Source organism: Mastomys coucha, unplaced genomic scaffold (genome assembly GCF_008632895.1).
Source record: "Mastomys coucha isolate ucsf_1 unplaced genomic scaffold, UCSF_Mcou_1 pScaffold15, whole genome shotgun sequence".
In the NCBI taxonomy this organism is placed as follows: domain Eukaryota; kingdom Metazoa; phylum Chordata; class Mammalia; order Rodentia; family Muridae; genus Mastomys; species Mastomys coucha.
In genome coordinates this window covers 79,190,536-79,199,635 of record NW_022196897.1, presented here as the reverse complement: position 1 = coordinate 79,199,635, position 9,100 = coordinate 79,190,536, and the positions used below count along the sequence as shown (strand labels likewise).

Genomic DNA, 9,100 nt, shown 5'->3' with positions numbered 1-9,100 from the left:
CCATAGTAAGAGAATACACTGTCCCCGAAGCCACACCTTGCACAGGGAAGCATTACAATGTACCCAGATCCTGAGCATAGAACCTAGGGTTTCGGCTGAACCTCACAGCCATCAGTTGGTCTTTAGTAAAAATCTGAGTCAAGGATCACACAGTAGGCTTGACCAGGCAGCCCTGCCCTGTGAATCTCTGCAAAGGCCCAGGCTGCTGCCCCTGAGAGAGGGCCGTCTCCAGGACGGAGGGAGCAGGTGCCCAGGCAGAGCTGTGCTTCTCTCCATCTTCTGCATATCTGTGGTAGAGAAAACAAAAATTAAACCATAAACACACCACAGCTGTTAGCTTCTTAAAAGGAAATAAACGCCTGCCAATCACTGTCAGCAGAGGAAGCCAGCCTTCATCATGTCCTGGCAGAGCGACATCTGGGCAGAGCCCAACCCACTCTCTTGGCAACCACCCCAGAGGGTTGTGGGACTCATCAGCTCTCAGCTCAGCTCGGGCCTGGCCACCAGGAGGAAAAGCAGGAGGCACACCAGGGTCATGAAGCTGAGCTGAGCCTGCCAGATCTTCCCTGTCAGTTTTAGTGGAGCTGGTGAACAAATAGGGAAAGGAGAAAATGGTGAATTCGGGATCACATTAATCCGAACTTAAATACTAGTGACTCCCGACTGACTTCAATTTGTGTGGCTTGGAGCAGGCATTAGCTTCACGTTTTCCAGGCCTCATTGTCTTCCTGTCAGCACAGATGTTCAGTCTGGGTTGAAAGTCAAACCTCTGCTGAGTGTGGTGTCCCATGCTTTTAATCCTAGTACTCAGGAGGCAGAAACAGGCAGAACCTCAAGTTCAAGCCCAGCTAGGTTTATAGAATGACTTCCAGGTCAACTAAAGAGACCCAGAGAAACCCTGTGTCTCAAAAAAAAAAAAAAAAAAAAAAAAAAAAAAAAAAGCAAAAACAAAGAGAGAGAGAAGAAGGAAGGAAGGGAGAAAGGAAGGAAGGAAGGAAGGAAGGAAGGAAGGAAAAAAGGAAGAGAAAGGTAGGTGAAAACCTCAATACAAAATGGTCCCTTGCCATTTTGTATAAAGAGAATGATGGCCCAGAGAGGTTAAGTAGTTTGCCTCAGATGCCACAGCTGATAGGGGCCAGCCAGGATGGAAACGCCTTGGTGTGGGTTTGAACTGTGACTAGAGAACCATTTGGCCAATGTTATGCGGCTCTGTAACTCAGAAGGGGATAGGTGGGAGATGGTCCACAGCGCTCTACACGAATGGGCGAAAGAGGAGGAAGGAGATGGTGGTGTATTCCTGGCATCGAGGAAAGCTTGTGGAAGCAGGTGTCGAGCCAGCAGCTGCAGGAAGCTGTCCAGCCATGGAGTCATCACTGAGACATGAATGCTTTTCTTCACTGTGTGATGCCGAACTTCTCTTGGAGCTAAAACTTCCAGGAAGGGCTTTAGAAGGGACGGTTGAGCTTGAATGTCTGTGAAAAACATTCTGAATTATCTAAGTCCCAGCAGAGTATGGAGTAGGAGAGAACAGAGCCTCCTAGCCAGGGATCCCAGGCCTAGCTTTCTAACACATGGAAGGCTGACCAGCAGGTTGGGGAGACAATGCAGGTTGCATCCCTAGCATATCATAAACTGGTACATGCCTCCCAGCACTTGGGAGGCAACTTGGGACACCCAAGATTTTAAGGCTATCTTCCACCTGGAGAGCCTGAATCCCAGTGGGTTTTCTCTGAAGCATTTCCTGTATCTTTCAACCAGATGTTCAATATACCCCAGGAGAAAGGCAGCTTTTATGAGTGGCTCATATTGTGGCCCTTCAGTGAACACTCTCCCACCTGCCTTCAATCCCTTGTATTCCAGAGCTACAGTATCCTCTAAGATGGAGAATTGCTGTGGGAATGGATCAACCCTACTTATCTAGAGAGGCATGACCAAGTTCAATTTCAAGGGGAGTTGTAGCCAGGCAGTGGTGGCACGCGCCTTTAATCCCAGCACTTGGGAGGCAGAGGCAGCAGATTTCTGAGTTGAGGCCAGCCTGGTCTACAGAGTGAGTTCCAGGACAGCCAGGACTACTCAGAGAAACACTGTCTCAAAAAAAAAAAAAAAAAATCAAAGGGAGTTGTCAACAGGTCCAAAATCCAAAATTCTCTTCAATACATTTCTCTCTGTCTCTGTCTCTGTCTCTCTGTCTCTCTGTCTGTCTCTGTCTCTCTCTCTCTCTCTCTGTCTCTCTCTGTGTGTGTCTCTCTCTGTCTCCCTCTTTAAAAAAATTTCAAGACATGCTCTCATTGTGTAGCCCTAGCTGTAGAACAGGCTTGTGTTGAACTCTGAGATCCACCTGCCTCTGTCTCCTGAATGCTGGGACTAAAGGCATAACTACCACTGTCTAGCTCCTAACACATTTCTTTTTGTTTTCTTTTTTTCCCCACGTGTAAGAAGTTTAAATGGGAGAGAAAGACAGGGTGGTGGTGGAAAGAGAAGAGGAGAAGAGGGAGAGAGAGAGGGAGAGAAAGAGAGAAAGAGAGAGCAAGGGAGGAACATTCCCCATATATATATATGGGTGGTGACGTGGTGGCTGCAGATAAAGGTGGGAGGTGAGCCCAGTGGATTCTGGGAATATGGCAATATGCTATTGCCTTGGCAACAGATCTGTGGGGCCCGCCTATGTGATGTCACGGAAGTCCTGGATGCCAGCATACCTCCCTTCTTGTTATTATAAAGAGAAGGAAAGAAAGAGAGAGGGGGAAGCCAATGGTGAAAAGGGAACGAGGGGCATCGTGTCTCTTAAGCTACTTCCTGCTGTCTAGGGGCGTCTTCAATGGAGGGAGCTGGCTTTTACTATGGGGATCTACTTGGTAAATGTTTGCATCAGCTTCCTCTATGGACAGCGGCTCTTCTGTGGACAGCAGCTGGTAATCCTGTAACAGGAGCTGATTAATAATTTGGACCTAACACATTTCTTAAGCCTAAGAAATCAGTGAAGGTATGTAAGGCCACAGAGGAAGGAATGGGCAATGATGTCCTTAACACCAAGGAAGGACGGTGACCATGCCAAGAAGGAATGCTCAGAGTTGCGTGGCTGTGAGGCCAGGCTTGATGTCTGCAATGTCCCTGCATGCACTCAGGAGAGGACTGCGTTGCTTTTTTGTTTCTGGAATAAACATTGTAACCCAACTTGTAGAAGAAAGAGTTTACTTTGGCTTACAGTTTCAGAGGGTTAAAATCCCTAATGGCAGGGCAGGGGCAGCAGACAGAAGGCAGTAGTTCATAACTTCAGCCACAGCATGAAGCAGAAAGAGGAGAAAGAGAGAGAGAGAGAGAGAGAGAGAGAGAGAGAGAGAGAGAGAGAGAGAGAGAGAGAGAGAGAGAGAGAACAGAGACAGCTTATACTAGGTCACCTAGAAGTAACTTAAGTTTAGGCTGGTTTAATCTGGTTCCCGTCCCCTGTGGTATTCTCTCCAGTGTCTTATTTGAAGCAAACCACTGGCTCAGCAGGAGGCCACAGACAGGACCTTCTCCTTTGTTGGTTTTGCACCCACTCACATGCTTGTCCCTTCAGGGACCTTCTCCTTGGCTGCCTGCTTAGATGCAAACAAGCAGGCAGATGGCACCGCATCAAGAAAACAACGACTCTTGAGTCCCACAGGCTAGTGAAGAGAGGGCTGGAGGACTGGTCTTAGATCCAGGACTTAGAGGTCTAGAATCTTTCTCTGCTGTGGTCTCCATGGCAGTGTTATTCTCAGGGGAGGAGTGGGAAGAGGAGGAGGAGGAGGAGGAGGAAGAGGAGGAGAAGGAGGAGGAGGAGGAGGAGGAGGAAGAAAGTTATCCTTGAGATCAGGGCTCTGGTTGCCCTTGGCACGAGCTCTACCCTGGGACTGAGGCAGCATCCTGGTCTAGGACTTCTTCAGCCCTGACCCTTACCTGGTCCCTGCAGAAGTCTTCGAGGGAACCCAGAGCCACTCAGCTTCTCAAGTTTCCCTGTCTGTAAAGTGATGGATGGCACACAGGTTCTTCTCAGGGACAAGCCAAGAGGTATCTGCCACCAGCCCTGCACGAATCTCCTGTGGAGGAGGAGGATATGGAGGAAAGGGTCTGTCTCCAGGGTACCTTACACGGCTGTGGACTCTAATGCCAAGAGTTAGGAAGGCTGTGAGTCTATCTGAGGGATGACTGCACGAACCAGTTGTGGTTACAATCACTGGAGCTCTATGGATTAAGTGTGACCTTCTAGCAGTCTCCTCCCCAGAGGGGATCTTTTCAGGGACCTCTTGATCTCGGTTTAGCCTTGTAACTTGGCCAATGGGCTATGATAGATGTGATAATAATGAATGATTGTCTTTTCCACTGCTATGGGGTCCAGATCTAGTAGTCACATGGAGAAGTTGGAGCAAACACTCTTGAAAAGATACGTAGAGGTAAGCTGAGGCCCAAGCCAGCTGCCAGATCAGTAGGGCAGCCTGGGAGAAGACAGCAACAGCCCTCCCAACAAGGGTCCCTTCCCTTCGAGTCCACTGCTACCATGACCATGGAAGCAGGATGGGTCAGGCTAGCCAAACCCTGTCAAGGTGCCAAACCCTGAAAGTGAGTAGTCAAAACTCACTACTCAAAACAACCTCTACCCCCTGAATTTTTTTAAATTTACTTTTGTATTATGCGTATGTGTGTTCTGCTTGCTTGTATATCTGTGCACCATGAACATGCAGTCCCTACAGAGGCAAGAAGAGGGCTTCAGATTCCCTGAAATTGGAACTGCCATGTGGGTGTTGGGAACTGAACTCAGGTCCTCTGCTGATCCACCTCTCGAGTCCTGACACTTGGCTATTTTAAGCCACCAAATCTCAGTACTTTGTCTCATAATGGTAGGTGACATGTAACTGTCACTTGCCTGTCATCAACTGAGTCAGACTTTTCTTATTCTAATCGTCTCCTGACCCCTGGGAAATAATAAGACCATGAGGTATGCTAGACAAACCTGAGCCAATCTAGACTCTCATGCTGACCACTGTGTCATCTCAGATAGGTCTCTCAATGTCTCTAAACACCATCTTCCCTCATCAGTAAGAGAGCTAATAAGAGCACATGCATTTGGTGTAAGGGGTTATCATGAGTTTGAAATAAAACTCTGATGCCTTGCTTCATGCTCAGTGGATGCATTAAGCCATTGTGATTTGTTGTGCGCATACTCCATGCGGACCCTGATCATATATTGAGGAGACTGAACAAGACATACAGAGATTAGTGGCGCAAGGCTTATATTCCAGGGAAGACAGGGCAATATAGGAAAACAAGATGAGAGCCAATAGAGCACAGACAAAGACCTGGGATAAGAGGTGTAATGGTCAGGGTTCTCTAGAGTAACAGACTTACGAGGCCGGAGCAAGCAGGATCTTCCATGTCCTTATATAAGATTCCAGCCGAATGTGTGGTTCAGATTAGAGGTGGGCCTTCTCGTTCCAAAAATCCAGATTACTAGTGGATCTTCTAACTTCAAGTTAAGCAAAAAAAAAAATCCCTCACAGGTGTGCCTCTCGATTGTGGAGTTTTAATTAATTTCAGATGTAGTCAAGTTGACAACCGAGAATAGCCATCACAGAGGGTTAGCAGATCAGGAGACATCTAGGGCAACAGATGGCTAGAAAGAGCCACCACCCTTAGGAAAAAGCAGACTTCTAAGAAGGAAGACCAGTGTGTGCAAAGATCCTGGGGTGGAGCTCCAGACCTCAGAGGAATCTAGTGCTACCACTGCATGGTGGAGAGAGGTGAGTAGGAGGAGCCAGTCCTGACAGAATGACAACAGGGTTATTACACCAAGGATAACTGATACAAGCCCAGGTTAGGAACTGACTCAGAGCAATGGCCAGTGTGTGAGGGCCTCAGAGTGACTGGAAATCCCTTACCTCTCCAGTTCATCATTGGAGCAGTCTGCGTTCTTATACCTCCTAGTCCCGCTTGGTCCCGCACTCCCCTTAACCCTCTGTGGTGGAGCCACAAGAGCCCTAGCTGTTTGGGAAGACATCCAGACAGTGACCCGTAGCTCTTCCCCAGTGCTCCCTCCACACAAGGAGCCCATCAAGCCAGATGGCCTGGAGCCAGGCCTCGCAGTGTGTTGATCCACGTCAGCTCAAGCCACAGGATGCAGCTGGCCACCTTAGGCCCTGCAGCAGGAAGGGTCAGCTGGCTGGCTGCCATGGACAAAGAAGCTGTTCCAAAATACATTCCTCTTGAGACTAAGTCACCAGGTTGGGACGACGTCTGTCCAGTGGGCAAGGGCTGTGTTGCCCTGAGCCAAGACGGACAGCTTACTAACAGCCAATGATCCAGGTATGGAAGGTAGAACCTGCTTGGAGAGCCTGCAGCTGCTTACACATGAGCACATAGGTGCACACATGGACAAACACAAACCTGAACATCACATGCATAGCCCTGTGTGCTTACAGTGGACACAGACACACACACACACACACACACACACACACACACACACACACACACACACACATGGACCAGTCAGCCAGCAGAGCGGATATGCTCTCCCCTGAGGCCGAGTCACTACGCAGAAAGACACAGACACATCCCTGAGTCCCTGACGTTTCTGCTCTTGCCTCCCAGATAATTGTGCCAGAAAATAGAAACACCTGCGCCCACCCAGCCCACACCACAGCAGAACGGTAATTAAGCCCTGGCAGGAGGTACCATTTTCCTGGTAGCCTGCTGCCGCTCCCTGCCAGCCAGCCAACCTCCCCAAGGTCTTTGTGATGGGCCCCGGGAGCATAGTTGGCCTATCATGGTCAGTCTCCTCTTACACTGGTTGCGGTAAGGGTTCCTACTTCACTGTCCCCAGGACCCCTTCCTCAGCCAGTGACCTGTCCGTGAGACTGGGTACTCCCTCAGGAGCCAGTCTTATGTTCTCCGACTCAAGGACATTTGAAGGACTTAATGTCGGCTGTGAGCAAAAGGTAGGGTACTCTCTGGGGTGCTAAGAACTATTTTAGTTCTTTTGGCAAGAGGGATATGCAATTTCCTATTCTTGCCCTCCTTGGGCTTGGGCTCTCAGCTAGTTACACACACACACACACATACACATATACACCTACCTCCCACCGCAGGCTACATGCTGCTTTCCTCACATACCAAACCCATGCCTGCCCCAGGACCTTGGCACCAACTCTCTTCTCTGTTTGAACTCTTGGTACCTACTCTACTCTCTGTTTGAACCCTGCTGCCATCAATTTCTGTGTAACACCTGGACCTCAGCTCAGATATCCCCTCCTCTGGAAGGCCCGGCCTGCTTAGTTAGAATACCTCTCTAAATCATCTAACTCATGGCCCCTTGGGCCTGGCCTGGTTGTTTGTTAGTATTTCCTGGACATTTAAAAATCTCAATGGATGTCAGGTCTCCTGTAGACCAATGAAGGATGTGGAAGTGGGCATTGGACAAGGCCCCCAAGCAGTGCCGGGACAGTCAGGACTAAGAACTCTTGGCCCAGAGTCCTCACAAGTGCAGATCCCTCTTCCTGGCTGCTGCTGTTCCATGCCCAGCCTGCCATGGAGGTTCTTCTTCAGTAGCTTGGCATGTGTTGCCATCTCTGCACTTACCAACACTGCTTACAGCTGAACCTGCTTCTTGGTTGCAGTTCATCTCACTCCGGACAGGTCTGTGCATACAGATGAAGTGAGGCTCAGAGAGGGCAATATCTACCCAAAGCCACACAGCTTCGTCCAGGACTTTAACCCAAGCTAAATGGCTGCAGAGCCTGGGTCCCTGGGTTGACACCAAATGCTCATTTTGTGTGATCCTCACAACCTTACTAAGCCACCATTTTCAAGATGAGTTCCTAGGGTTCTGAGTCAGGAGACCTGACCAAGGTCACCCTGAAGGAATTTCAAGCTCAGGCCAGGCTGGTGGATAAAACGCTGGCTCTGCAAGGAAAGTTTAGGTGCCCAGGATGCACACAAAAAGCTGGGCGTCATAAGTTCCCTTGTCTCTGCGTTTCACAGTGAGGTGGAATAAGAGGCGGAGATCCAGGAACCTCTGAGTGCTTCTGGACAAGCTAGCAAACAACAAAGAAACTCTGCCTCAGGCAGAATGGATGATCAGGGCAACCCCTGAGGTTGTCCTCTAACCTCCACACCACCACCACCTCTGGCTTTTTTCCTTTTTAAACCTGGGTCCTGAGGATTCAACATGGGTCCTCCAACTCACACAAGTGTTTAATCCACTGAGCCGTCTCCCCAGCTTCTTTATTGTTTTTTTTTTGTTTGTTTGTTTTGTTTTTTGTTTTTAAAAACAGGGCCTCACTCAGTTACCAGGCCACCTTCGACTGCTCTAGCTTAGTCAGGTCTTCATTGGATGTTCCTTCTTCCAGAGTAGGGCTCCAGGGCAGCATCAGGCCCAGCTAGAAGCAGGCACTGTAGCTTGTACCAGCTCAGACCCATGTCATACCCCAAGTTCTGGTCCCTTGGCAGTCCAAAGCTGGCTTTTTTGGACTATAAAATGGGAGTGAATTATTTGCAAAGACAGGGAGGAAGGCCATCTGTAAGATTCCTGTGAAGTTGCAGAAGGCTCACAACAGCCAAAGCAGTTTCCAGCAGCCACTGATGCTTTGAAATGGGGACAGTGGTCCCTTCCTGGTGTGGACAATATAGGAAGAAGGAAGAAAAGCCCCCATAAGGGACCCTTCCTGAAAGCGGTGGCTGAGTAGGATCCTGGCACAGAAATGGCATCATTCCTTCAGGGCCCTGAGGAGCCACGTCCACAGGTTGTGTGTCCGTGTACGTGTCAGCTGAAGCACAGCACGGACGCAGATGGTAACATTTAGCCTACACTTTCTAAGAGGGATTCTTCATTCAGCCCGCACCTTGGATGCCTGGAGACGGCTCTGCGTCAGCATCATTCCCATTAGCCAGTAATTGCTGTGCTCTCTGGGGTCAGATCTGCACTGAGTAAGAAATAGTCCAGCTAAGGGATGCGGAGGAGAGGGAGAGGGAGAAATCAGGAACGATGACGTCTGCAGGAGAGAAGCTGGAACCTTGGGAGCTGTGTGCCTGGCCACGTTTAAACCAGGCTTCCTCATCATGTGGGGCATGGCGGGGGGGGGGG

The 9,100-nt window shown here is 49.4% G+C and overlaps 1 long non-coding RNA gene across 1 annotated transcript; it reads right to left on the bottom strand.

Annotated features, from left to right (window-relative positions):
• On the bottom strand, nucleotides 1–3,678 carry LOC116092243. Its single transcript, XR_004119171.1, has 2 exons — nucleotides 3,544–3,678; nucleotides 1–287 (listed from the first exon to the last, which is right to left on the bottom strand). It is a non-coding gene; the product is annotated as an uncharacterized LOC116092243 (long non-coding RNA).
• Nucleotides 3,679–9,100: the final 5,422 nt, after the last annotated feature.